Source organism: Typopeltis vanoorti, chromosome 8, assembly GCF_054136105.1.
Source record: "Typopeltis vanoorti isolate ZY-2024b chromosome 8, IOZ_Tvanoo_1.0, whole genome shotgun sequence".
Lineage (NCBI taxonomy): Eukaryota > Metazoa > Arthropoda > Arachnida > Uropygi > Thelyphonidae > Typopeltis > Typopeltis vanoorti.
In genome coordinates, this window is record NC_143556.1 from 6,218,953 (window position 1) to 6,245,526 (window position 26,574).

General features: G+C 39.8%; 1 protein-coding gene across 1 annotated transcript in view; it reads right to left on the reverse strand.

Annotated features, from left to right (window-relative positions):
• Positions 1-6,583, reverse strand: part of LOC150103699 (sterol O-acyltransferase 1-like) — a 246,292-nt gene extending 239,709 nt beyond the window's left edge. The window contains exon 1 of the mRNA XM_090396650.1: positions 6,473-6,583. The gene's annotated coding sequence lies outside the window, so the exon portion shown is untranslated. The remainder of the gene's footprint in view (positions 1-6,472) is intronic.
• Positions 6,584-26,574: the final 19,991 nt, after the last annotated feature.

A 26,574-nucleotide genomic window follows, 5' to 3' on the forward strand; every position in this document is an offset into this window, starting at 1 on the left:
TGGACAATATTCTGCTTCCGACGCTGTGGAAGTGCTTCGGCAGTGATCCTTGCATGTTACAACGAGACAAGGCTCCAGCCCATACTGCACTGCGTGTCCGGGACTGATTTCCACAAAACAACGTTGAAGTGTTGGAGTGGCCGATTGAATCCAGACCTCAATCCCATCGAACATCTTTGGGACGAATTAGAACGTTGAACTCATTCCAAGCCACAGCTGTTCTCATCAACATCAGCAAACGGCGAGGAATGGAAGAAAATTCCTGTTCAGACACATCAGAAGTTGGTTGAAAACATGCCCCATATTTTTGACTGCAACTACAGTAGGTGTCCTAATACTTTTGTTAACATAGTGTATATAAGTTAAAGATAAAAATGCTGACAGTTGGAAAAGCCCAGTTCTTGCTAAGAATAATGACCAGCTCATCGCTGGGTGCGAACTTTCTTCACTTATTGATTAACTTCGCACTCTCAATTTCTTCATCAAAAGTGTTTGCATCTAATTTTAAATAATTAGATGCAAACGCTTTGATAAATATATCTTGAAGGGTGTTGTTACCGTACTCGGTGTAGCTCGCTCTTTCTTGAAGCTTCAGACCTATTGAAAAGGACATGCGGGGTTAAGTACAATCACGTGGTGTATAAGAGTAGCTTTTTTTTTCGAAAACAGGTAAACGACGCAGACTATTCGCAAGAGCAGGTAGACACTCAATTGCACTTGTATAGAACGAAATCTTGAGCGCGCAGGTTTTACCCCTTCTCCCCCCATCCCTCTAGAGTCTAGACAGAGAGAGATTTTGAAAGGTGTCAATAACACTTCCCGCCGGCTGGAATTTCTGTTTCTCTTTCGTGAGCTCCGTTCTAATTTTGGTTTTCTATTCTTGAATTGGACCTGACGAATATCGATCCATTCCGAAACAGTTGTCAGTTCCGACAAACATCTGCTTAAAATGTAACACCATTTGCCGCGTTGCCTAATTTCAGTTTGTCATCATTCTGCTTGCTGACAATAATTATTAGGTACGAAATTTTAGTTTGTCGTGTCCTATAGCACTATCTCTCTGTGCGTTTTTCCCCCTTTACCCTTATATGCTATGCAGACATAATTTTCAGTAAAACTTATTTCTGCAGTGTTTATTGTATATTCATAGTAGTTTTATTTATAAAATCATTTAATTAATAAATAAACTTTAATGCTTCTGAAGTGGAGATCCTTTCTTTTCTCTAAAGCCATTTCTTACTCGTATGCAAAGCTAAGACCAAATTGGTAAATTTAAAACATATCAGTAGCTTCAGAGCTGCTGAGGTGAGAATGAAGAAAGCAATAGGGATGATCTTCCCTTCTTCCAAGAAATCAGAGCAATATAACTATTGGGATTTTCAATTAAACGGTTACTGGTGTAGTCGATCGAGTGGACAGTGTCTTCTGCGTTTCAATTCTACTGGAGTGCGATGTTTGTGAATGTTTTCACACGAGAAGTGATTTGCTACGAGACCACTACTCTATTCTGCTCATCAGGAGCTTGAAAAAAGTTCCATGTCGAGTCTGTAGATAAAGGGTTCCGTATTATGTGACCCTTAGCGCACCCACGGTGCTAAGACATTACGCATTTCCAACATTTAGCGGGTGCGATTCACAAACGAAGCAAACAGAAACCGAACTTATGCTTTTTGAATTACAGTCCAAGTGAAACATTTCAAACAAACTAGAATTTAAATAAATGTTGTTATTATGTAGCGATTTATTTGAAATGAATAACATTTTGTGAAATGTTAATAAAAATGCATTTCGTAATCTCTCCAAAATAAAACTTGGATCTGGTTTGGGAACGTACTCGTGTGAGTACGAATCAGACATTCTTAAAGAAGTTTCTGATACAATCCGAAAGTGCGAAGAGTATTTTAAGGGTGGACAGGTTTGGAATTTGAATAGCATCATGAGTTATACGGGTGAGAAGGTCCTGAACGGAACAGACACTATGTTTTGGGAGGATGAGGATCCTACTGACATGACGTGTTTGTGGAAAGGCTGGAGTGCTTCAGTCATCCACACAAGAGAGGTTCAAGAACCTTCTATACCAGTTCAGTACCGTATGTGAGATGCACTGTGTGTGTGTGTGCGTGTGTGTGTTTTGGTGCATACTCATTCTGCGAAATCCATCTGAAAATTTGGATAAAATTTTGTCTAAAGTTAAAACTATGCGTTAAATTTTTACAAAGCGTTTACAAATATAAGCCTCAAGTCCTGAACGGAATTCGACGGTATACCTAATGATTTAACTTTTTCGTTCTGTCATTAGAAAGCAAATGTGAAAATGTACGAAAAAAAATCCTCAAAAGCACATGGATATTTCCCCCCTTTCAATAACCGTTAAGCAAATATCAGTTTGTTTGTTTGTTTTTTTACTTTTATTACCATGTGATATTTTTTAAACTCTTTCCGGTAATGTGCTATTTTCTATTTTTTTTTTTCATTTTTTTTTTTTTTTCAAACGTTGGAAATAACAAATATTCATTCTTGGAACGATTTGAAATGAGTCCATTCTAGTTGCGACAGAGAATCAGAATGAGTGCGGCACAGAAGGTAAACGTCACGTGACCAAGTTGATCTTGATTACGTTCTACTTTTTACATCTTCTTTTTTAGATTTACCTTCCTCCTGCCATTTACTCCTTCATATACATTCAGAAACAGATTTATGAATGTATATTAAGGATATTCCCAAATCACTATCAGGTCCGAGAAGGTCGCTAACGTGAGCTCGACCAACGGAGCAACTTCTTCATGAAAATAATTTACTAACATCACTTCTAATTGGCAGTAGAATACAAGCAAACACACGAAAATTATCAAATGAACCAATTTCAGTTTACAGTGACATCATTAATCCATTCCTGCATGACCATTGATACCTAAAAATCTCTTCATTTTGTTTTTGTTTGTTTTAGGGGGTTTTTCAACAAATTATTTTAAAAGAAAGCTTCATAATTTTCTCACATAAGGAAAATATTCGTCTCCTGTTCGATTTCCACAAAAGGTTTTAAGAAGTTGTACTAAAACAAGAAGATGCACACCAACACGTAATTGCAATATAGCAGGAATAATCACACAAACACACTACGCTATAACATGGACACATGCAGGGAGAGGTGAGCATAGATGCACCAGAATACCTGCAGACACGGGGATACGTAGAACACGGCCATATTCGTAAGCAGTGGCGGCTCGTGGCTTGAAATCGTGGGGATGTTGCAACTTTCGAAATATATACACACACACACACACTATAAGTACAGCGAATACGTGTTTGGATAAAATATCAAAATTATGGCAGAAATTAAAAAAAAAATTAAACATGAAAAATGTTGTTTATTATCGATAAAATTATACAGTTTGGTATAATTCAAAATTACTTAAAAATAAAATCCATTCCTTTAATTGTAACTGAAGGATTGGATTTACAATTTTTGGACATTACAATTCTTTAATTGTAATGTCCAAATATTTAAAGAGACGGAGTACACACGATAAGCACTACGAACACTCTAGTATTGGCGCAAACTGCATATAAACATCAGTGGAACTGCGCGAAGGACAGTGCCGCATTACGCTAATAGCTCGCATCTCACTATGACGTGCGTATGCTTGCGCGCGTAGCAATATGACACTGTGGTAAACACAGTGCTGCTATCTTCCTTCGTCCTCCAAGTGCTACAAGATGGAGTTTTATTATTTTTTATACAAAATAAGAAAATTGTATAGGATTGTTGATGATAAAATTAAATATTACAAGCAAATATAAATAAATTAATAAATATATTTATATATCGAGAAATTTTCGGGGTGCTGCAGTTCCGTAGTATCTATGCACGAGCTGCCCCTTTTCGTAAGTATACAATATAAAATTCGCATATACACAAATGCACAGGGACATAGACATGTATATACGAATACAAACATCATATATCAGACATTCATAAATCAGATATTCACTAATACTTATATGTACAGAAAAACAAACATAGACAAACAGATGGACCAGAGACAAACATATACGCAGGGGAGAATTCTCCATGCTTGCTGCGCAAGCTAATTTCTTGAGAAAGAAATAATATTTATTTGTTAATAAATGCATGCATTTATAAGCATTCCATTTAGGCTTTAATTTTTGAAGAAAGAATACGTCTTAAGCTTGTGCGGCAATAATTGAGCTTTGTGTTGTGTATCGAAGGCCGATGCTTGCTCGTCTAGTCAAAGCTACCTTGGCTTGCTCGGTTGTAGGAGCTTCCAGGTCCTCGCTGCAGCACTGTGATTTCATGTGCGCGCATAGCCATTTCCGCTCCCTTCACGTCGTCTTAAACACAGGCCATACGCAGTAAAAGTAGCTCTAGCCAGTGAGCTTCAACAGCCTTTACAATTGCGCATGTTGCTTGGAAAAATTAAGTTACAACCAACTTTTTATGACTATGTTATTGACCAGTTCATGAAGAAGAACCGGAGGGTAGAATTTGGATTCAAGTAGCTAAACTGAAAAAGATAGAATATCATTTTTAAAAATGTTGTATTTGTGTGATTAAATGTACATAAATTTCTAAATATAGTTTTAGCTGGTCAGTAATTCATTATTCCGCTAATCAGACTTCAATCCACCTCTCATTCCCTGAATGATAACATGAGCAAGCATGAATTTCAAGACCAGCATTCGCCCCTGCATATATTTAGAATACCTATGAATGAGCGTCTCAAGTAGCTCAGTCAGTATAGACGAAGCCCTTTAATCGGAAAGACCTGGGTTCGATTTCCGTGAGGAACCTCTATCTGGTCTCTTTTGACTAAAGGTGACTTAGCCGGTTTCATACGGAGTTAGGATTTTCCACCCCAAAATTCGGGTTTTTCGTCTCCCAGAACAGGCAAACCGGTCCTGTGAACACACATGGATTACAGTCATGAATGCGTCTCAGCCATATGCCGGTCCCGAGCCCGAATAAAAATAGGGTGGTGGTGGTGTGAGGGGGGGAGGGGGGAGCTTTCCGATTAAAGGGCTTCGTCTATACTGACTGAGCTACTTGAGCCTCTCATTCATAGGTATTCTAAATATATGCAGGGGCGAATGCTGGTCTTGAAATTCACGCTTGCTCTTGTTATCATTCAGGGAATGAGAGGTGGATTGAAGTCTGATTAGCGGAATAATGAATTACTGACCAGCTAAAACTATATTTAGAAATTTATGTACATTTAATCACACAAATACAACATTTTTACAAATGATATTCTATCTTTTTCAGTTTAGCTACTTGAATCCAAATTCTACCCTCCGGTTCTTCTTCATGAACTGGTCAATAACATCGTCATAAAAAGTTGGTTGTAACTTAATTTTTCCAAGCAACATGCGCAATTGTAAAGGCTGTTGAAAGACCTGGGTTCGATTTCCGTGAGGAACCTCTATCTGGTCTCTTTTGACTAAAGGTGACTTAGCCGGTTTCATACGGAGTTAGGATTTTCCACCCCAAAATTCGGGTTTTTCGTCTCCCAGAACAGGCAAACCGGTCCCGTGAACACACATGGATTATAGTCATGAATACGTCTCAGCCATATGCCGGTCCCAAGCCCGAATAAAAATAGGGTGGTGGTGGTGTGATGGGGGTGGGGGAAAGCAATGGTGAACTACCCTGTAAAAATATCACCAAGAATACTTTGTGGGCAATGGACACGATTGAATGGGAAGGGAGGTCGTATGAATGTAAGCGGGTAGGTATGTACAGGCACAACCGCCGATACATACAAACCCCGATATGAACGGGCTGTCACAGACGCATAAACCTATAGAGCTGCAAAGAAATAGAAAGACGCCGCGATAAACGCACAGATATACAAGCATAAATACCGCGTATAGATACACATAGAAACGTACAGAAATATGCAATGATATATATGCATGAGAAATACCCAAATAATTAACAAATCTACCCAGATAGACATGCACAGTGCAATATGCATAAAAAGAGACAACATAACGAACAAGTAGGAGAATACAGAAACATGCCAAAACATATTACGATAAGACGTAAGCTTCAACGTATAAATACATATCCAACTCAGATGAATAATATAAACACAGAAAGAAATATTTCTCTCTGTTAGATGTGATTGACTGCGCAGGTCTTAACAAAGCTACTACAAAATTAAAGATGCCAATTTTGATGACCTCCATGAAAACATTGTAAAAATGCGAGCGGCAGCTAATCGTCTGTAAATTAGCCTCATTTCCAACCCATTCCTAAGAAGGCAGATACTTCTTTAACTCCAAATCACTGTCAAATTTCTCTCCCTTCAAATCTTTTTAAAGTAATGGATAAAACCGCCTAACACTTAAATACACTCCATTGTACAATCCTCTCAGCTACTAAACGATCGCCAGTAAGGATTCCGCTACTGTCAGTTCACACGTGACATTAAATGCCTACATCACTCACCTTTGGACAAGCACAAGTAGCTCGAGAAGGTCCGAAGCAGCGGCTCTTCATATCTCCGATTCTGTTTTGGCACTAAGCAAGCTGTTTGCACATTGCACGGATGGATTTTTATCTTCAAACTCTGAAACTAATGCAAAGTCGTAGCCCTTTATCATTTTCTTACTTCTCTATTTCAGTGACCTTCTATGGTTAAGTACGAATCATATAATTCGCTCATATCAGTGCAATGACACCCTCATGCGTCAAACGTTGTACTACAAAAATCAACAAAACCCTCTACAGTAGAAAAATGAACAAATCATCTTTCATTAGGGTTCCGATAACTTTTTGTTAACTTCCTGATTGCAGAACTTGTGCTGTCCTCGTTCTCTTATCTTGCTTTGAGAAAACTTAAATCTCTAGATAAGGTGAGATTTCTCTTCTTGGTATAACTCAAACGAACATAATCAGAACATGGCAGTCTTATTAACCGAACCTAACATTTTACAACACACGCGCTATCTGAACATTACGATTGCTCGCGCATATTTTAATACACATTGTCCAATTATTACCTTAACCGCTCCAGAATTGACTTTGTGGATATTAAGAGACTAACAAAGGAATCTGTGTGTTCAGAACTGAGAGTTGTCTGCATTGATTGTACGTAACAAATTTGGAGATGAAATTCTGCGAATGGAAGTTGCTCACTTACCCATTGTATTATGTGGAATCAGAATAAAGTTAACAGATGGGGAAAAATCGTTTCTTACTGATTTGTTTTTGATCAGAAGATATTTATTATTGGCTTATGCGCTTTAAGCATATAAGAATCTGCATCATTTGCAGTATTCAATTCTCAGCTATATTTGTACAGTTTGCATCGATTTTACAAATGAATAAATCAGTTCTTTTCATCGTTTCACCCTCGGTAACTTATGTGAAAAATAAAAGCAAGGATTAAAGACTTAAAAGTGATAAATGAAGTAATATGTGTTCCCGATAAATGGATCGCCTGTTTAAGATAACTTATGTACGAGGAGACCACTAAGATACAGGCCTTCATAATAAATGGTAAGGTGGTAAAAAAAAATAATTGAGAGAGATTACTCACTTTATTCTCTTAATATTCTAAGCAGCCTTCTAAAATGATAGATCGTTTATTAATCTATCGTTGTTACGTGACTAAAATGGTAAAGGATCTCGATATATTGTCAGTCTTTAATCATATGCAACACAGTAAAAAGTAAAGGGCCCCTTAATCTGCAATACTCAATGGCTATTGAAATAATAAAGGAGAAAACATGTTGCGAACCAGCTGTAAACATGTTGCAAATTGTTTACAACATGATATAAACATATCCATAAAGAGGTGGTCGTGTTAATCCGAATATTCCCCGTCGAAGCGACCAAGAGCTTCAGTTATATAACGAAGAGTGTCAGGTTCAATGGCCTTTCCTGTACAATAACTTGGCTTTGTATAAACTCAGTCAGTTGTACGAAAATTCAGTTACTCCTATATGAATAGTCCGTCATGTCTGCCAGTGCACATGTTGGAAAACAGACAAACTTGTCTCTGGCGGGTTTTTATGATTCCGAGAAAGAAAAACAATCCTAGATTACGGTAGGAGAAACGCTGCCATCTCCGCATGAGACTAATTAGAGTATTTTTCGCCTTGTAAAACCTTGTGTTGGACGCAACACATTTCTCATGTCGAATTTTTGGCGAAAAAATAAATTAATTAATTAAAATAAATGAATAAAATAAAAACTATTCTTCGTTATATAACGAAGATGATTTGTTCCTATAGGGAGGGGGGAGGATGCGGAGCACTTCGCTTAACCTCCTCCAGTTGTTGTTGTACTATCTGGCAAAGTCTGTTGTAGTGTTCCGGGACAAAATCTACCTGAGGACCCTGGTCGACTGCAATCCCAAACAGGGTAAGTTTGAAATCTAAAAAAAAACTCACAGAATAGCTGCAAGGATGGATGGTTTCCAGTATCCTGGTGAGATGGAAGGCGGTATTACTTAGTTATGTGATGTTAAGGACAGGAAGGCTGGAGCCCCCCAGCTTCTCCAGAAGTTGAGAGATCTTAATGTCAAATTCTTGGTGTAGATTTCCCCAGAAGAACTTGAGGGGTTTCCTGTAGAGAAGGATTTCCGTATCCTCGCTGATGTTGGTAATATTGACGACGTGCTGGTAGGCAGAGCAGACGATGGTCTTGATCACAGTCGTCCTGGAAGAGAGTGACAGTTGTCTATTTGGACAGTCCTTGAGGCTCTCGACTGTTGCGTTTATAAGACGTTGAATGTCGAGTACGGGCTGTGCAGCAAAGGGGCCCCAAAGAGTGAGGGGGTCTTGTGTAGGGACGAGACCCATAGAGATGTTATTTCGTTCCCATGCTCGGAGTCATCCGTGGTGAGTGATAATGGAATCCTTCTGATGGCAGGCAAGTTAACGACCGTAGGAATTTCTCAAGTGGCAGTGTGTTTGACCTCTTTCTGGATGTTGATGGGGTCGGATAAATGTCCGTTGATGAGGAGGTGGGTGGAGCTGTTGTTGTAGCCTCATCTAATGATGGAAAGTAGTCCACTGCTGACCCCGACTTTCTGCAGGACGTCGAACAGAAAGGAGTGCCGGACGCTTTGCGATCGACGGATAACAATGCCATGGAGTACTTTTTGATGTTAACCAGACGGAGCAGTTCTCGGATGAGGATGACATTAAACTCCATCGATCGGCCAGGAACACCATACAATTGTGTGCTCTTGATGACATACTTCATTGACCTTCAGTCTGACGTTTAGAACACCAGCGAGGATCTTGTAATCCGTGTTCGACAGATGTTGATGTTGAGTGGGCCTTTGTTGGGTTTCGTGTTGAAGCCAGTATGGCATTCCAAGAATTCCGCTGCATGTTACCGGTATTAAGAATGGGGAGGATGAAATCCCAGGCTTCACAATAGAGTTCTGTGCCTAGTCCCTCTGGTATAGGCGTTTTCTTCGTTCGGCATTCTTTGAAGGCTGATGTTACTTCGGCAGCTGTGATTGGTGCATCCAAAACTGCTTCGATGTCCGCAGGAAAAGGGTCAATGTTCCAACAGGAGTAATCCTTGGGGGCCACTCTTGTTTTGATAGAGTTGACTGTAGTACCCACAGAAGAGTTCAGGATGTCAGGTGTTGTGGTGTATATACACTCGCCTTCACTGCTTATGGTGATGGTTCGCTCCTGTCGAAAACTGACGTAGTAGAAAGCAGCCGATTGCCTGTCTTCCGAGCGCAGGTGGAGTCTGATCCTGATGTTCTTTTCTTCCACCTATTTCTGTCTCTCCATTTCGATGTCGAAATTAACGTCACGGATGGCATTGTGACATGGAAAGCCTTGGCGTTGGCTGGCCACTAACCAGCTTCGCTCCTTGTAGAAATCACGGAGCCGAGATCTTCGATGAAAGGCACGTTCTTGGCTCTATTTGATCATATGTTCTTTAATGCAGATTAAAGAACATATGATCAAAGATTTTGAGTTGTGCCGAAGTGTCCCAGTCCCAGCCAGCAGTGCTCCAAGTGGAGCGGTTGAAAAAGCTTGGTCGAGAACAGAGATGGGAAGTCTGGTGGTAACCTCTAGGGATCCGGAACAATTTCTATTGTTTCTAGATGTTGGTACGTGAGGACAATTAATTTATGATCCGAGATGGAAAAACGGATGTTAACGTGCCATACTGACTTGACTCTTTAAACAAGGAATGGTGACAACTAGAAGTGGTCGAGCCTTGTGTCGATTCCTCGGCTTGTCCACGTATAGGGCTCACTACCCCGACACTAGGGTTGTGAGCCCACCAGATATCTGTGATCTGTAGAATCCTGAGGTGAATTTCCAGTTGCTGTAGCCAGCAGTTCCTAAGTTAGAATTTCCCCCTATTTTGTCATAGGCTGGGTCCGCCACGCAGTTAAAGTCTCCATTCAGGATGACATGATGGGCGCCATACAGATAGGTATAAAGCGACTGGAAGAATCTGGATCTTGATGGTAGGTCTACAACGGCGTACATGTAGGCATGACGATGTTATATCCTGCCCTAAGTCCTTAATTTCCCAGTTTAACTCCACCACGTTCCCAAAGCGGATATTGTCCCAGAAGACTACAACAGACTTTGCCAGCTTATACAACAACTCCGCTCGTCGGATGTTTATACCGCCGAGATTCGGAACAGCAAGACCTGGTACAACTACTTCTTTAACATCCTCCGTACCGACGTTCCGGATCTAGGGATTGACAACAGCATCCTCTTCGTCCCCCCCCCTCTACAAACATCGAGGCTACCCGTCGATAAAGGACCTGGCATGGAGAAGAGCCTTCCAGTCACTGTCAACATGTGGTGGTTTCACAACAGCAGGAACCCCCTTTGTGACTTCTGCCGGAGCCTGGACACCGTAAAGCACGCCTTTTGTGCGTGTCCCATATTCACCGTCATCTGGAGGAGGCTAAGCAACGAGCTCCGCATCACCCCTCCTACTGCAGGAACAAATTATCTACCTGCAGTTCGCTCCACCATTCAACAACAGACAGAAGTTACAGGTATTTATTATTAATGAGTAGAAATACCACATCTGGAAAGTAAGGAAAAAATTCCTACTCATTCTAATCCTCCCATTCTGTTGCAACTCTCTCGAATAGTCATTTACATGTTTTACATCTCCTTAAGACGATTTTTACATTTAGAGAGAGAGTTTTCGGTTGACGCCAGATTTATCATCCAGTGGTGTACACCTCCCATCCTGTGCACTAACAGAAATAACACCAAGTTCTGTTTGCTGCTGCTTTAACATCTCCACCTGGTACGACCACTTCTTCAACAACTTCAGCCTCTCCACTCCTAGCCTGATTTCTGGTCTTCGCGTCCTTCATGAGGTCATATCGGTCCATACAGTCCCATGGTCTCTTACGGAGGTAACGGACGAAGAACCCAAGGCAGTGCAGGCCTACTCGAGGCGGTCTGCTCTGAAGGAGAGGATCACCTGGGCACCAGTTATCTCCTTGGTCCCTTAGATCTTATGAGACAGACATCTGGTTCGGGCGAACAGTTATCATCTGATAGCATTGAGCTAGCAAGATGAATTATGAACTGAGTCCTATTTTTTTTCTTCTTCCTTTTTCCCAATCCCCACCCACCCTTCCCATCTCTTTCCTTTCCCTCACTTTTCCCCTCTCCCCAGCACCCCACCTCAACCTCTCTGTCACTTCCTTGCTCTTCTTTTTCTTCTCTTCTGAGGCACCCTGACTCCTTTTATTTTTCAATAGGCCGATGATGGGTATCTTTACTTCTTCACCTTGATTGCTACAGGAATTTTTCATTTGATTTACTGGTTTAGTTACTTATTAGAATGTGTTTATGCTTAATAATATTTACTAACGTTGTTACACCCTCTGCCCCAAAAGAAACCGAACTTTTCGAAAATAGAAGAAACTAGTGGCGCAACCTGTTTTATCTTTTTGTTTTCGAAAGTGGCAACCTTTATTAGTGTTGTATCAACTGTTTATGACATTTGTTTCATTAGAAGCCGAGTTATAGTGTCAAGAGTTACGGTGTGTTTTGACGAACGGTCTGAAAATCAGTTCCAAATAGAGAGCTGCTGCGATTGGCTTTTGTGTTAAACTTGGTAAACGTTTTACCGAAACGCACCAAATGCTTCAAAAAGCATACGCTGATGAATGCTTATCCCTTACTCAAGTTTAAAAAACTTTGCTTTTAAAAAGTTATAAATTGTGTAAACCATTCCGATACTTCCTGCGTGTTTTAAGTTACTATTTGAATTTTAAAACATGAGTGACGGTAGAAAGCGACTTATTGGTAGTGAATATAAGAAGAGGAGAAAAGAAAAGGAAGCGAAAATAAACGAAGTAGTATCAAAGACAAGAAAACTGGACAGTTTTTTGCGTCGGTATCTGCTAATAGTATTTGTGATTTTGAAAGATCACTGTCTAAATTTTGTGGAAACCCGTTAACTGCGATATGCTCGTGTTACGTCATTTAGAATCCACTCAGCTGGGTCATTACTCACTATCACCTGTGCTGCCAAATTGTTGGGATTTGCTGTAGGCACCTCATTTGAAACAGTTCAATTTCCGTCTCCTCAACCACTTCTTGTTCTTTTTCCAAAAGAGTTCACTCATATGAACTCTCTGATAGCTCTGAAACAAAAAGCAAATATTGCAGGGAGAATCGACTCACAAATAACTCAGCAACTGGAAGAAGAAATTAAGTACTTGAAGGTGGTATTAAAACGAGTAGTTGCAGTTGTAAAAACATTGACCAGTAGAGGACTTCCTTTGAGTGGAAAGGATGACATTTTCGGTGCTGTGCCTAATTGAAATGTAATGATGTGTCTGGAGTTAATTAGTAAATTTGATCCCTTTCTTGCTGAGCACATTGCCAAAAGCGGGAAAAAAGGAAAATATTTCGTTTCCTGTCTTTCCTTTGCCAGGTATGAGGAAGTTATTAAAATAATGAGCGAGAAAGTAATCACATTAATTGTGGAAGAATTTAAAATAGCGTAGTACTGTTCCATAAGTGTTCACTGAACACCACTCTTGTCTCATGTTGATCAGCTGTTCTTCATTGTACGATATGTGAAAGAACATGGAACTCCTGTGGAGCGTTTCTTGGTTTCATTCCTAACGTAAGTCCCAAATCTGAAGAGTTACAAGAGGCGATTTTGACTTCACTAAACGAGCTTGGAATTGATGCAGCAAATTGCAGAGGGCAGGCATGTGATAATGCTAGTAACATGTCAGGCAAGTACACAGTACTCCAAGCAAGAATTCTTGAGATAAATCCATTGGCAGAATTCACACCGTGCGCTGGACATTCTCTGTCTCTAATTGGTACTTGCACTTCATGTCCTTCAGAAACTGTACGTATTTTGCACATCTTCACCACATTGGTGGAGTGTTCTAAGAAAGCACCTGGAAATTTCTGCAAAACTAATTAAACGTCCTTCGCCTACTCGTTGCTCAGCTCTTGATGATGCCTGTCGGATTCTTCGTGAGGGATGGAAGGAAATAATTTCCACTTTGTCCGAAATTGAAAATGACACCGCCCAGAAGAAAGTTACGCGATGTGAAGCAAGTGGGATTCTACGGCAACTTCAGTCACTGAAGGTTGAAATCATGACCTGCCTATGGGGTGATATTCTCGCAAGAAGGAATGAATGCCACAAGCAACTATGTGCAAAATGTACGGGTCCCTAGAGGAATATTTCAGAGAACTAGAGTTACTCTATGAATTTTATGAAGAACAGGGCAAGAAACTTAGTGGGGTTGACTTGTATGAGGAAGAGAAAAAGAGGAAAAAAAAGCCCACCAGGTTTTTTGACGACAGCGCAGATGAAAGTAACGAAATTGAAGACGAGTACAATCCATCAGTCAGTTTCAAAACTGATACTTATGACACAATTTTGCACAGTCTCTCATTCGAAATGAATCGAAGAAATTCATTTCGTATGAAATGTATTGCAGTATGAAAACCTCTCGAAAGAGTTCCGGATTCTCACAACAATGCATGTGATATGTGAAAAGGACGTCATAAAAGGGGCAAAAAACTTCGAGAACACTTTTCGACTAATATTGAACCTGAATTTGTAAACGAATGTCTGCACTTCAGAGCGCACCTGAAATCAAGTGGCCTATAAATAAATACATTCCTACAACTTTCACAGAAAATTCGACAGAAAGTCCTACAGTGTATATATATCCCAGTAAGATGTAAGATGGCAACAAATTGCTCTGCTGAACGATCATTTTCTGCCCTAAAGGTTGAAGGACTACCATATAACAATTATGACAGAAGAAAGGCTCAGCAACTTGGCAGATCTACAAATTGAGAGCGATATTACAAGAGCGGTGGAACATCTGGGCAGTGATTGCCCAAGCCAAGATGTGGCCCAGTTCAACTACGTCGTACTGGGCCACATCTCCAGCCAGTGCCCACACCCCTTGGTGTGGGCACTGGTGTGGGCACTTTACCACCACTTTACTACCACGAACGATGGAAGAACAGCCAACAACTGAGGGTACAGATGAAGACAAGGTTAGAGTTCCACCAGCTACTTAACATCAGAAGAGGCTTGATCCGTTGATGCTCCCAAGACCTCTTCTGCAGTAGCCAGCATCTCCACCTGCACAAGAAAAGAAGATGGAGGAAGGGGGGGGGACACAAATTCCACCTCCAAGGAACCACCTAAGAAAATGAAACAAGAGGCTTCTCCAAAAAAAAGAAAAAAGCACAGAAGCCACTCTAGGAGAAGCTCACAACATCCGAGTCTGGAATGGAGTGGAAACCCCTCCCCAACAAAAAGAAAGTGTTAACTCTAAAATAAAGAAATACAGTGACTTCCAGTTTAATGGATATGACTTCAAAACATCCGACAATAAGATCACCAACTTCATAATAAAAAACGGTCGACACGAGTTCGAGGTCCTCTCGAGCTCGTGTACGATACTAGAAGCCAGTTTGAAGGGGGACTGGATTCTTTGCCTCCCCCCAACGGATCAAATCCTTAATCAAGTATGTCAAACAGCTGCAAATAACATCCTAAAGCTTCATAATGCCGCCCTCCCCTTCTGTGTTGCCTCACTCAACATCAGAGGGCTCCGTTTGACATCTAAACAAAACGAGGTGTGGAAGCTAATACTAGCTTTTCACATCCGGCTCTTGTTCCTGCAAGAAACACACTTTTTACATTACAGGGACATGCAGGAACTGAGCCAAAAGAACCCTTTAACATCGTTTTGGAGCTTCGGCGATAGACACAGCGCCAGAGTACTTATGCTAGCCTCCTCCTCGGAGCCTTCCATAACATCCAGAGGGACGCAGAAGGGAGAGTTCTCACCATCGACTGGAAGTACCGGGGCTGTACCACTAGGTTCATCAACAACTACGCCCCGGTAGACCAACAAGTAAAGATCAACATTCTTCCAGTAGCCTTATACCTATCTGTATGGCGCCCACCATGTCATCCTGAATGGGGACTTAACTGTGTGGCGGACCTGGCCTATGACAAAATAGGGGAAACCAAATTAGACACTGCTGGCTACAAGCAAGTGGAAATTCACCTCAGGATTCTCCACATCACAGATATCTGGAGGGCTCACAACCCTTACTGTCGGGAATACATGTGGACAAGCCAAGGAATCCGCAAAGGCTCGACCGTTTCTATCTATCACCATCTCTTGTTTCCAGAGTCAAGACAGTAAGGCAAGTTACATCCGTTCTTCCATCTCGGATTATAAATTAGTTGTGCTCACGTACCAACATCTAGCAACAATAGAAATTGGTCTGGGCCAATGGCCGTTACCATCAGATTTCCTGTTTCTGTTCTCGACCGAGCTTCTTCAACTGTGCTTCAACTGGAGCACTGGGACACTTCGGCACAACTCAAAATTGGCTGGGACTGGGACACTTCGGCACAACTCAAAATCTTTGATCATATGTTCTTTAATTTCCAATAAAGAACATATGATCAAATGAGGCCAAGATCTCGGCTGCGTGATCTCTACAAGGAGCGAAGCTGATTAGTGACCAGCCAACGCCAAGGCTTTCCATGTCACAATGCCATCCGTGAAGTTAATCTCGACATCGAAATGGAGAGACAGAAATAGGCGGAAGAAAAGAACATGAAGATCAGACTCCACCTGCGCTTGGAAGACAGGCAATTGGCTGCTTTCTACAACAGGCGCTACGTCAATTTTCGACAGGAGCGAACCATCATCACCATCAGTGAAGAGTATGCACCACAACACCTGACATCCTGAACACCTTCTGGAGGTACTACAGTCAACTCAACAGTGCCCAAAAGAACCATTTCCACCCCCCAGGATTATTCCTGTTGGAACATTGACCCCCCCTGCGCACATCAAAGCAGGGTTGGATGCACCAATTACAGCGGCCGAAGTAACATCAGCCTTCAAACAATGCCAAACAAAAAAGCGCCAGGGTCAGACGGACTAGGCACACAACTCTGTCGTAAAGCCTGGTATTTCATCCTTCCCAATCTCGTGGCACTCTACAACAACTTTCTTAACACCGGAAACATGCCGCGAGAATTCTTGGAATGCCATATCGTCTTCATCCCAAAACCGAACAGAGACCCAGCCAACATCAAAAACTGGAGATCTATCAATCTGTCGAACACGGATTACAAGATCCTCGCCCGTGTTTTAAATGACAGACTGAAGTTCGGGATGAAGTATGTCATCAAGAATACACAGGTGTATATTGTTCCTGGCCAATCGATGGAGTTTAATCTCTCCCTCATCCTAGAACTACTCCGTCTGGTTAACATCAAAAAGTACTCCATGGCACTGTTATCCATCGATCTCAACCGAGCATTCGACACTCCTTTTTGTTCGATATCCTGCAGAAAGTCGGGGTCAGCAGCGGACAACTTTCCATCATTAGAGGAATCTACAACAACAGCTGCACCTGCCTCCTCATCAACGGACATTTATCCGACCCCATCAACATTTAGAAAGGGGTCAAATAAGGTTGTACTCTTAGTCCGCTACTTTTCGCACTAGCCCTTGAGCCGTTCCTACGGGCAGTTAACAACCTGCCTGCTATCAGAGGGACTCCATTACCACTCACCATGGATTACTCCAAAGTAATAGCCTACGCCGACGACGTGGTGGCCACCGTCAAGGACAATGACTCCATACGGACACCTTAGAAAAGTTCAGTGTCTGGACTAACATCAAACGCGGACAAAACTACGAACAAGAGTTATGGAGCCGGGGACCCAAATAACATCCCTATGGGTCTCGTCCCATAGGGATGTTGTAGTCTTCTAGAACAATGCCTGCCTTGTGATCAAGACCATCGTATGCCCGCCTACCAGCACTTCGTGAATATTACCGCCATCACCGAAGATCAGGAAATTGTTTTCTACATGAAACCCCAGAAGTTCTTCTGGGGCAATCTACCAAAATCTACCTATGGTGTTAACACCATAGGGATCCCGTACACCAAGAATTTGACACTAAGATCGCTCAACTTCTGGAGAAGCTGGGGGGGGGGGCTTCGGCCTTCCCGTTCTTAACATCAGATACCTAAGTAATACTGTCTTCCATCTCTGCAGGATACTGCAAACCAACCATCCTTGCAGCTATCCTGTGCGGTATTTCTTAAATTTCATACGTCCCCTGTTTGGGATCACAGTCCACCAGGGTCCCAAAGTGGAGATTGTTCCAGAAGACTACAACAGACTCTGACAGTAAGTACAACAACTCCGCTCGTCGGGTGTTAACACCATAGGGATCCCATACAGCAAGATCTTCAACATCCTTTGTACAGACTTTCCGGATCTAAGAATTGACAACATCCTCTTCGGCCACCTCTCCAAACAATGAGGCTACCCGTCCAGAAAGGACCTGGCCTACGGACAGCTTCCAGTTAACGTTAACATCTGGAGTTTCCACAACACCAGGAATCCCTTCTGTGACTTCAGCCGGGGATTGGACACCGTAGAGCACACCTTCTACGAGTATCCTCTATCCAACAACAACTGGAGGAGGTTAAGCGACGCGCTCCGCATCCCCTCTTCCGCCTGAAAATACTTCAGGCGGAAACTTGACTTACCTGCTTGTATGCTTACATGGGAAAAAGGATTAAAACCAAGTTTATAAAATTGCTTTCTATCTTTGACTTTATATATATATATATATATATATATATATATATATATATATATATATATATATATATATATATATATATATATAATATCATTTTTATAAATTTCTTTAATCTTGTTTTCAAATCTTTATTCGTCTTCATCTTCACTCTCAAAATTTTCTGAATTTGATTCTTCATCAGAAACCGAGGCGTCGCTGTCTCGAAATAATAAGTCATCCTCCGTACCATCAAGAGAATTACTAACGCCATGCTTTTGAAAAGATTTTATAATAATTTCGGGTTTCACTTCATTCCTCGAGCGAGGCCTTTGAAATCCTTTAAATGGTTTGTTTATTGATACATTTAAAGGTTGAAGCACGGTGATGAGTCGTTCTGTAATCGCAGCTATTTTTGTGTTTATTTTGCGAAGTTTATTCTTAACAGTTTCAGTTTTGTGGCATCTAAAGTGATCCCATATAAACAAAGCAGGTTTCGAACGTAATCTGCGAGGACGTCCGAACCACACCATCTTTATCCATAACTCAACTCTTCCTCATTGATCCATCCTTTTGGATTAAGAAGAGTGTAAACTCCTTTGGGAAGTTTATCTTCGGGCATTGTTTTTCTTTTATAATTTATAAAAGTTGGCAATTTTGTTCCATCCGCACAGCACGACAAAACAACAATTTAGTGGATTTTTTCGTGACCAGAAGTTTTAACAATCACTTTGGAGTCAGCAGTCTTTTTCGAGGGCATCAAAAGTCAGAGGCACTTCATCCATATTAGCTGTATGTGAAAGTTCAAAATTGTCTTGTTTTCTATGATGGTTCACAGTTTTTACTGAGTTTCACAGATTCATTTATGATGAATCTGTGAAACTCAATAATTTTATTTTCGAATTCGTCTGATATTTTTGTGATATTTTGTTTTTAGCACGCATGCATAAACCATTTCTCTTCCTAAATCTAAAGCACCAGGATGGCGACCCTGTAAAATCGATGACATTTTTTTCTGTTGCCAATAATTTTGCTCGTTGAATAATCATTTTTGTAGATACGCAGCATCCCGATCTTCTTTGATCCATTATCCAAGATTTGAATGCATTTTCAATCTTTGGCCATTTTGCATTAAATTTTCTGTGGAGATTGTGTTTTTTAGAATTTGCTTCTATTAATTGCTGCTCTTGTTTCTTTCAAGTTCGTACAATTTTTTTCTGTAAGCAGAGGCCAAAGTGCTGGTGTGCTTCCCTATTGCCATTCTCTTCTGCGTACTCAATTACACTACGCTTAAACGCAATCGTATACTTATGTCTGTGCTTCGTAGAATTCATGGGTTATAAAAAAAATTAAATATAATAATGTATTGATGACTAGTTTAAATGAGTGACCCTTAACGACCGTGCAACTATTCAAACTGATCATGCATTACCGACAAGCGATGACCCACCGTGAATGCTCATATATAAAAGCACATCGGTGTATAAGACACACCGGTTTATAAGACGCCGGCTTAGTAGGACGCATCCTAATTTTCAGATAAATTTTAGGTAAAAAAAAGCGCGTCTTATAAGGCGAAAAATACGGTAATCTTCGACTAAGAATTATTCTAAAAAATTCTTGTGTGCTAGACAGATATTTGAACTCAGGTAACTCAGTTAGCAGCATGGATAAGAGGATTGATAACAAATATCAAACAATAATGGCGAGAGGTTCTGCTAATTGTACATTAAGAGTCGTGCATGGTTTGAAGAGGAATGTACAGATCGTGTTTGCGGATGACTCAAAAGTAGGAAGAGTGATCTAAAAAAAATGACGTGACATCGAATCCCTTCAGGATGACCTGAAATGGTCAGAAGAAAATGGATGGCAGTTAATTTTCTAAAAGTAAAAGAATTTGCATTTTGTATTGAGAAGGGTTCCAGGCGTATATCATTAGGACCATGCTGAAGGAGACTGAAAATGCGAGGGATCTCTACGTATGAAGGTGGACAGGGGACCGAACGTTAGGGAACATACTGCAAAATGGTAAATTGAGTGAAGGATAAATGTTGAGAATGCTATCGTTCCTCTTTATACAGTGTTGGACCTACTGCAACTGAAGTACTGTGCACATATGAGTGGCCTGGGTTTTAATGAGATGTGGGAAACGTTGAGAAATGAACTAAGATGATAGTGCTATGGAATACGCATTTTGAGGTGGATTAACAGATTATGAATTGCAGAATTTAGCAAACGGCCAAAAAGGATTGCGGAAGAGAAGTTGATGTAAGATAGATACAAGAAGATTCTTCAACACATGGCCGGAAGAGAAAGGGAAGAGCGAGGGAATATCTTCAGTTGAGCAGGTACAATGGAAGTGATGTGCGGCACTTTTCACAAGATGTAAGTGAGTGGAATATGTTGCAAAAGGGAGCGGCGAGTGCGCTGAAATGAATTTAAAGATTTAGGGATTACACCATGATGTGTACAGGGCAATCAGTCTGCGAGAAAGAGTAGCAGTGAGAAGAATTCTCAACATTCATTGTCGGTTCAATGTTACCAATAAAAGAGTTTGCATTGAGAAGGTTGCAGGCCTAGTTCTTAACTGCACAGAAAGAACAAATATTCGAAACGTGCCCCCTTTTACTGATTATAACCGCAATTAATGCCATAAAGGAACAGACAGAATGAACAGAATAAATAATATAGAAAATCAAAGAAATAAAATGATTACCGTTGAATTACTCATCTGAAGCAGCTCAACCAAAATGGATTACCCGAAACAAATTAGAATACAACTTGAAGTGCAGAGAAAACTTTCAGAAAGAATGGATGATATAAAAATAGACTGAATACAATAGAGAGAGAGAGGGGGGGGGAGAGAGAGCATTATTACGAAGATAAGAAGATTGTTTCTTGGTGGAACTAAAGCATAGGTTCCAGAAACTCGATGTTATCTTTCATAAAACGGACAAACTAGCCTGAGACACCAAATTAACAGAACATACTGCATTTTATTCATGCCCTTAATTAAGGTCACTCATAACATAACGAAATATAACACGTAACATAACAGAAAAACAGTAACGATAAATTCATAGGAACACTCACTGCAAGTCAAGCGGAATTATGAAATACAACTTAGGTCAACTGGGAATGAATAAATAGCGCGAGAAAAGAAGCAGAAGTATTGATCGCTTATTGTTCTGTGGGGGGAGGAGGTAACGGAAGCCACTTCGTTTCCTTTGACGTGTGTCGAAATGTCGAAATTCAATGTAGTCGAAATAAATGGAAACAGACATGGTTAATGTATTCAAAAACAAGAAAATAAACAGAACTGTAATAAGTAACAGAATATCTTTCTTAAAGTATATGCTTTATGATTTCCATCAGCATATTAAAGAAAGACCAGCACCTGAAACAGTGAAAATAATAATTGAAAAAAAAATAAAAAATACAGAGGAACATTGGGAACCACATCCTGAATGAAATCAGAGGAAAAGAAAGCTGATTTTCATCTTATGGTAAATACTCTTCTGTGTATTTTAAATATTTAGTGATTGAGTGAAGATCCAACGTAACGAGTGGTAATTAACAGCCTTATGGAACTCACCATTTAAATTATTAAAACAATAAAGATTGCTCCGAAACAAAAGTTAAATAAAAATTAAAACACGGACAGCGCTAAAATCAATTGGAAAGAGGTTTACGGAAAAAAAATTACAAAAGGATTTACATTTTAATAGAAATAGAGTTACCTCTCCAATAATTTCGATGGTTATTCAAGAGGATTCATTGAAAACAGTCACAGCTTTAGAACGTTATTCTGTTTATTAGCGTACCCGTGTGTTAATTTATTTTTGAATATTGGATTTCTATGCAACGAGAGGAGATGGATTATACTCCTCCCTGGTACTCACACTCCCCTTCCCAGACTTCTATACTTTACCTCGAGTTAACTCAGCGCATAAAATTTCTGACACAGTAATAATACGCACGTGTTATTTCTTACATATTTCCCTAAAACTCTTCCGCTCTGTAATTGACCGGAGAGCGTCCCAAGTGTTTGTCGCAGCATATCGCTCATCCCACACAAAGTCGTTAAAACACCGACGAATAATGGAAGCACTCTTTGGTAATTCTTTAGTGCTGCTGGTAGCTCCTGATAAATTGGACTTTTATCTTCGGATTTCTTCCTACTGCGAGCTCATTTTGTGTCTTTGCTGATAAAACAGAAGCTCCTTTCATCCGCAGACAGGGTTTTGTCTTTCAAATCGCTTTGCCCCGATATGCGCGTGGGTTGAATTCAGGTAACGCATTTTTCTTTCGCGTTTTTGCAGCTTTAAATCTGAAGCCATTCTCCGTTGCGCTGTTTGGAAACGAAATGTAATTCACATAAAAGCGAAACTATAAACCATTGCAGTCTTAAGTTCCAAATGTGATAGAAATCTTTCCGCCCGTTCACATTTTCAAGAGGAGGAAGTGATCTCCACGTTGCCCATATCAATACCCAGTGACGGCCACCATTGTTTTCGGTCTAGTGCTATTTAAAGCGGTCTATTCCGAGATCTCATCCAAATATATTCAGACTGCAGTTAGGAAAACCATAACGATGTACCGGGGGAGGGTATTTGTCCTTCAAAGTAAACGCCTTGTTCGTGGGCACAATTCTTCCAGCATTATGATCAAGGATGAAAGCGCCTTTCAACCCCAGTTTTCAGTAGTATCACTGTAGATCGTTCGTGGCAGTTTTCTTAACTGTGTCGATATCAAACATTTTTCCTTTCAGGATTTGTTCATTTAAAGAAAATAAAGCAATAGTGGAATAGAACCACATGCAAGGTATTGATCTCTGATACTGGATTGGGTTGAAAATTGTAACTCAAATTGGATGTGCAAGAGAAGAGAGAGAGAGAGAGTAATGATGAAGCTACGTCTATACGTAGCTGTCTCTGCTTGTAAAGTAGGCTGTCTGCAGTTTACTTCAAAGGCAGAGACGATTCAAAGCTTTCAAATGCAAATAATGATTAACAACTCGGTTAAAATGGAGCACTTCAACTTTTGATTTCTAACAGTTGAAGAGGATCCCGGAACCTCATCATTCCGAAACAGATGTGCAGCCATCTTTATAATGAGCAGACCACCGAAGAACCCCTCAAAAAACTCATTACGTCATCAAGAACTGCTCTCTGCACAAATTCTTGTTTTTCACTTGTCGTCTTTCTGATGTAAGTGTGTGTTGTTACGTCTGAGAAGTAAGCAGCAAAATATGTTATGAAGTGATTAAAAAAAGGAAGAAAGAATTTGTGAATACTGACAGGAGTATTTTGAAGGGTTAAAAAGTCTTGGTAGGCGGGAATTAAGTTATATTGACAAAAAATCACTTTGTGAATTCTTCATACACTTTCAGAGGCAGTACATAAATTATAAAATGCAGGCGATTTCGACTACCACCGTAGTTAATTTACTGTCACAACATAACGAAATATAAATGTCATCTTGAAGTGATAGTTTCATTAGCAAATAAAGCTAAAATCTTATGTTCCTTCTTGATTATACGCGAGATAATCCACAGTCACTACGATGAAGCTGAAGACGTCATTGGCTTTATTGTTTTAAGAGTGAAATTAGATCTGCGAAACGAGTCACTTCGGAGTACTCTTTCGAAATGTAATTATGAATACTTCGCACAGAGGTGCTCGCTTATCAAATTACTGTCCATTTAACCGCGACTGTATGCCTGACGAAAACGGCATGAATTTCGAAACGAACTTATAAAACGAACTGAATATTTTTTAAATTAAGTTAAAAATATATAAAACAATGCAACTATTTCTGGAATCATACAAAGAAAAAAAAAGTTGCCTTCGGCCCGTTTATCCCATAAAAACACTGAATTACTTTATTATTTCTTGGTATTTTTGAGAAAAGTGCACAGCTTCGCTGCCAAAAGGGGTGGGTTGAAGTCCCACTCAGCTTATAAACCACACACGTGTCGAACGCTACTTATTCATACGTAATAAAATATAAAAAAGTATATAATAAAGTACATAAATATATACTTTATTATTATATAATAAAGTATATAAAATAATAAGTAATAAAAAATTAATTAGGAATTCAATAGCAATAATGGTGTGTAATTGTACTAATTAAAGATTTATTAGTTTAGTCTTTAACTTAATATTTTATTTGTTCTGCAAATAAGGTGATTTATTCATTCCATTTTGCGGTCAGTGATTATTTTTATTTATTTACTAATAAACTTTATTTCGGTTAAATTTTTAAAATGGTGTTTATTTGAATGTATTTTTAATTTAGATCGGTAATAATGAATAAATTCTAAATAAAGAAAAAATATTGAAGAACATTAGTTGCCACAATTCAACTGTTTCCTTTGCAATTACATTTGAAACGAAAGCTATAAGGTTTAAAGCTATAAAAATACAGTAACTAAATAAAAAATAGCCCAAATAAATAATAATAATAATAATAAAATGCTTAATGACTTATTAATACACAGCAATTTTGAATTCTACTTTTTAAGTTTGTTAACCCAAATATCGAGAACCGTAATTTATCTAAGAATATTTCCGAAAGAAATGCACACTACCGCACGATTTTAGTAACACGACAAAAGAACTTGCAGCGAGACAGTTTTTGCATCCGCGTTGGGATCAGGCGATGCTTAATATCTGTTGGGAGAACGAAAATAGATCATAAACAGGAGAAAAACCAGGAAATAAATAAATAAATATAACTCAGGATATTAATACTTCAGTTAGACTTACAACTTAAAAGCAGATCACCAGTCTAAAGAGAACAGACATTAAGCGCAAATGTACCGAAAGCAAGTCTACTCAACATTTACGCGAATCGATAATCATTCTCCCTTTCCGCCATAATCAAATTAAAAAAAAAGTAGCTGTAAGAAATCTTAGAGGTCGCTAACACTGATAAAGCGTGACCTTGTTTGCTGAGCTGGGAAGTAACTTTCATTCCAGCGCCACACAGAATTAACAGAGATAAAAAGAATAAGTTCCGTGAATAAAAAAATAATAATATAATATAAAATAAACAAAGCTTAACGAGCATACATATTGAGTGTTAAATAAGAATAGATGGGCATGCAGCTATGGTGAACGACCTCCAAGCGCACCTGGTTCTTGAATCCCACTGAGGCGTACGCTTTGTTTTTCAACAAGTCCTAGACTTTTGCGTTGCCTCTCTGGAAAACGAAACTGACAATTAAAAGATGATAATTTCAAAAGCATATGGCGCAATTTTCTATGTTGCATTGGGAGTGCATAGACTGGTTTCCAGAGTTTCCAGGTTTTCTACTTTTCTATAGGAAACTCTGGTTTAACGCTGCAATCCAACCGTTGAACACACACTATTTCATCAAGTACCAAGGTTTAGAATCAAGAATCGACAGCAGTTTTTAAAAGTTCATTGATATCCATCTGAAAATTGTCCATTTCCTACCTTAGCCATAATGCTCGAGTTATAAGAGCTCCTTCCTTGGAGAATAAAACGGCTTTAGGAGGAAAATACACACACCACACACCGAAAGAGCCCAAACACTATAAATATCCAACCTGTTTCCAGCAAACCAGACAGCAAAGTTGGCTGGTTTGTTCTCATAGACATCACCGAGTGTCTCATTCTCGCTGAACACATCCTGATCGCTACTTCTTACCTGGGATTGTTTCGAGCTAGATATTGCTCAATATAGTGACAGTGTGGCACAAGGATATGTATTCTTCAGCAAGATAATTCCCCATATCAGAAAGTTGCAGCATGCAAGAATGATTTGAAGAGTATATCCAAGCATTTTGTGTGCTAATTCTCCTGATTTTAATCCCAAAGTTGTCTAAGATTTGTAAGATCATGTGGACCTCAGCATCAACCTGTCGACACCGGTCCCTCACCCTTTCTCTGACCACTGGAACGTTATTCTCCCTAGTTGGTCCAGAATGCCACACTAGTATGATTAATGCTAAGACGGGCGTAAGGGGATATAGGGACAAAAGGACGCACAACTGGTCATATGTTTCGGCTCTTGCGTACAGTATATATTGTATATAGTTTCAGCGGGACAGTCTCTCGTTTTGCACATTTTTTAAAAATCTTTCAAATTATAGATAGTATTAACAATGCGGTTACTGGACCTTCTTTGCATCTCGTACGAAATGTAATGATGCTCGTAGGTGTGAGTCGTATTCTATTGAAACAGATGTGTGAGAAGGATTCTATACAGGAGCCATTTCCGAAATTATTTCGGAATTTTTTGCTAATCCTCTAAATCTGCCGCTTTCCCATTGCAATTCATATTTCCCATCACTTAAAAAAGCTGATCGAGATGGCTTAAAATAATTTCAAAATTAGTCTTTTGGAAGGGAATATTTTCCCACTAATTTGTGGAAGGCTCAACAAGAATGGCAGTGGCAGCTAATCCCACTAATTTGTGAAAGGC